This window comes from Nanorana parkeri, unplaced genomic scaffold, assembly GCF_000935625.1.
Source record: "Nanorana parkeri isolate BGI_ZX_2015 unplaced genomic scaffold, ASM93562v1 scaffold50, whole genome shotgun sequence".
Taxonomy (NCBI): Eukaryota; Metazoa; Chordata; class Amphibia; order Anura; family Dicroglossidae; genus Nanorana; species Nanorana parkeri.
The window spans coordinates 2821702-2825967 of NW_017306318.1; positions in this window are offsets into that span (position 1 = coordinate 2821702).

Below are 4266 nucleotides of genomic sequence, written 5' to 3' on the forward strand. Positions count from 1 at the left end.
TTGCTTTTCTGTGCCTCCACGGAGGAGATTCACTGCCACGGGGAATGAGTGATGGAAAATCCAAACTGTTCGTTGTCTTTCGCCCAGGGATTAAAAGGTATATTCTTCCAATGGGGGTACCTGTTCCAGTGACAACTGCCTATGGAGATGTTTCTCTATAACTTTGAACAGAAAGTAAACATTACTTCACTATCACAGGACACAAATAAAAAATTATCAAACTATTCCATACTGTTATATGGAGGTTTGACTTTATAACATACCCCAAGGTCTTTGCATGATCAAAGAGCTGTTTCCCATAACCCATAGACTCAAAATCAGTAATCCCTTGTCTCTAGCTAGATTGGATGCTGGTGGCTGTGGGTTATTATAAAATGCACTTTGCTCAATGAGTCACACAAATGAAACTGTGGCCTATACTTTTATGTTTCGGGTAAATAGAAAATGAACGTTTTAGTATGACAGCTGCATGAGCAAAGGACTGGACCTGTTTGTCAGCGTAAGGTCCAATGTTGTTATAAGTGAACATGATCATAGATTCCTAGTAACAAAAAGAACTGTTTGATATACATGGTAGAACCCCTGTCCTTACCGAGGCTACTGTTATGAAGGGAATAAAATATAGAAACGGAAATATATTCCATAGACTTGCTCTCCGCATTCTGAGAACAGAAAACTGAAGCCCAATGACAGCTAGGAGGCCACTGGTAGTTTATGAACTGTTCTGCTCTATAATGGTGCAGTGAGAATCATGCAGTCACATGAAACCGGTTGTCCAGACCTGTTCAGAGGCTGGCGAAGCTGACTTCTCTGGAAATGCTAAAGCCTTTGTGCCTACATGCTTGTTTTGAGCCCATAACTCAGAAACTAATGACGCCACAAGATTTGTCATTCCAGTCCTTTCACGTCAATACTTTCTGAGCTACTGGCTCAAAATGAGCTGTATGCACGGCGGTCAAAACTACTGATACACCTACCTGGGTCATTGGTTGAATCAAAATCCAGAGAACTAGCATTTTTTAGGAGATATCAGTAAATGACATACAGGACATAGCTCTGGTAAGAGATTTAGCTCCATTTTGGTGTTGGCTGGCCCAATTCTAGGCTGATGTGAGACAGGTAGTTTTAGAGCTTCATGTCCCTTTACCAGAAGTGCACTTTTTTTTTTCTCTAGCCAATCTCTTTTACATCTGTAAACGGGAGCCATGTCAAACAAGCACGCCAGCCAATTGCTAGTAACAGATGCAACATTTAGCATCCTGAATATTCCTAATGCTTGTCGGAAATGCATAGCTATGTATTTCTACATACAGGGTCTGCAGGAAAAAAAAATTGGCACCTGTTACTGTGGCAGGGCCACGTGGCCCATCATTGTAAAATGCACTTGAAAGATTTGTATGTTTTGGCACAGCACTAAAAACTACCCATCGGACATCAGCCTTTCTCAGGGAGACTGCTCACTCTTGAAGTAACAGTTTTACATAAAGGGAGCCCCATTGGCCATTTCAACTTTTAAAAGTAGATGTCGCTTCACAGAGTATGCACCAAAACGGTGTGCTATTGCTTTCGCTTTTCTGGAAAAGGTTTCACTCTCTTACTAAAGCTAAAGTAAAGACATTGATCCCTGACTTTAGGGCTAAGCCCTACCAACCCAACGTCACTTGTCAAATGAGAGATCCATTACTTTAGGAAGTGGCAGGTAGGAGGAATTTTATCCCAAAATCAGCAAAGCCAAGCCTGCCATAACAAAGTAAAACTGATTTCAGATGGTGCACAGGAGGGGCTTTTTAGAAGAAATCAACTTACCAGCATGAACCTTACTTTTAAAAGTTTAAAGGACAAACTTGTTGGTACCCCTACAGTTCATTGGAACTATGCTTCCTTGCTCCTGAAAAATAATGAAGTTAAAACAATTGCCTCATGTATACCTTTCGTATGTCAGAGTAAAGCAAAGAAAGTGGGAAAGGAGATAAACTGTTGCTTATTCTACCAAGATATTCTAAAATGGTCTGGACAGATTTGTTGGTACCCCTAGAAAAGATTATAGGATCAGAGTAATATTTTAAACTGTTTCCTGTAGTTCGTATCACTCATGTCTTCAGCCTTGTAATTAGTCAGCTGACTTAAATGGAGAAAAGACATCTGCTGCTTGGTATCATTGAACATGAACCAGAGAAAGCAAATTTGTAACAGCCGGGCCATACAGATTCGTGCTGCATGCGCGGCCGTATCAGGCAGCTCCCGGGAAGGACAGGTGCTGCGTGTGATTTGTACACAGCAGCCTGTTCTCTATAGGAGGACGCGGCCGTACGAGCCCCACGCTCACCTGAACTGCATGTCCTTTTGTGTGCGGGTGTCTGTACTTGTCCCTGTAATTTGATGTGGATTCATTATTCCAAAAACTTGAGAATTTAATGCTACTTTAAGGGTCCCATAATTTTCGCCCATGCCATTCTCCTTGCTTTTATTTAAACTATTCTGTGGAATCAAAAATCAAAAGCAAAGTCTGGTTTTTATTAAATACGGAACAAACAGTGATGGATGGCAATTCATTTTGTCAGTTTCAGGTTATTTTGGAGAAAAGTGTGGGTTTGTCTTTTTTCCTGGAAGGGTACCAACAAATTTGCCCCATGTCTGTATATCTAAAGCCAAATCTTGTTGTCTCCTCATTTTGGATAGAGTCAGATTTTCTTTTGCCATCTGTATCTCATTAAGGAGATTTCCTTTCCCTTCCCTTCCTGTTCGACAGACACAACAGAAAGCGAGAGTATATATATCTTTCCAATGTAAGGGAAATCCTCCTCCACCGAAGCAAGTGTCCTCTTTAGAAGATTTTTCTTCTGTACCTGTTCTGGTGGCAACTAAACGTTTTGGATTTACCCCCACATTCTCAGTAACTCAGGAAGATTCACACTCTCTAACTGTTCTGATCACAAACGAGGACCACAAGAGCATTAAAAATCTGACAGTGGTTCAAACCCCTCACCACTATCCAGATCTATAACAATTAAAAAAATTGCCTTTAGTTATACTTTGAAATGGACAACATGTTCACATTTGAAGGCAATGTGTCATCTACACATACAAAAAGGTAAAACCATTTTTTTTTTTTCTTGTTCAAAAATGTGACTATGTGCTCAGCTCCAGCTACTTAAAGCGACCTTGTCAGGGTTAAACTCAAAAGGAAGGCATCTGGAATAGAAGAGCAATTATACACACAGTGTCAGTCAGCTCCTTAGTTCTAGCTTCCAACCCCTACATCACTTCAGAACACAGCAGTGACATAAGGTCTGGGACCATGGTACACAGTGGTGACACACAGACTGGTATGAAAGCTTTTCTATCGCATGCACTTTACTGACAGGGCAGCTTTAACTGCTTGGCTCATCCGCACCAAAGCCTAAAATACAGTCATCAAGCTAACTCAATATCCAAATTCTGATTCTTAGTGAACTGAATAAAAGTAACTGGCAACTTATCTAATTTATCCTACGAGGCAATGTTCCCGTTGTCCACACCAACCAGATCCACATTTCAATCTCCCGAATCAATACTAGGGAATGACGAGTGGGCTGGTGGTCATGGCCATCAAGAACAGTCCCTAATGCGTTCTCCATTTGTGAAGATGACAAGTGCAATGTGACTGTAAATAAGAATTGACCTTGCATGAAGCATACAGAATTGGAGGTCTGGTCTCGGGAACATAAATAAAAGAGGATAAAGGTATATATAAAGTAAAAACAACTAAACCTAAAGGGCATCTGTCACAAAGCAGGGACGCTTCAGATGGAGAGTCCAATACTCTTGGTCAGCGAACCATTTTCTGGGCCGTGATGTTAGACTCTTAAAAAGTTCAGACTAACATCTGTGGAACTGGTATTTTGTTTCATGACAGATGCCCTTTATGGTTTCATGTGAGAAGGACATTGCGGGTTCACTGTATGGGTTGAATTTGACAAGGGACACTTGGTTGTAAGCTCAGACTGCCTACCGTTTGCCTATATTTTAGAACCACTGGCTGAATAAATATTATCCAGGCAAAAAACAAAAAAGTTCAAAAAAAATTAATCCTCCTCTAAAGGAGGGTGGGTGGGGATCCAATCCATTTGAAGATGTAGCAGTTATGCATGTATCCATAGATCGTGGGAGTTTAGTCAAGCAGAGAGTCTTGAATTCCCACTTGGTTCAGCTTCTTCTTCTTCTTCATCCTGACCAGACGACACTCAGGGTTAACCTCTTGCACTGCACACCCCCTGGCAACCCCAG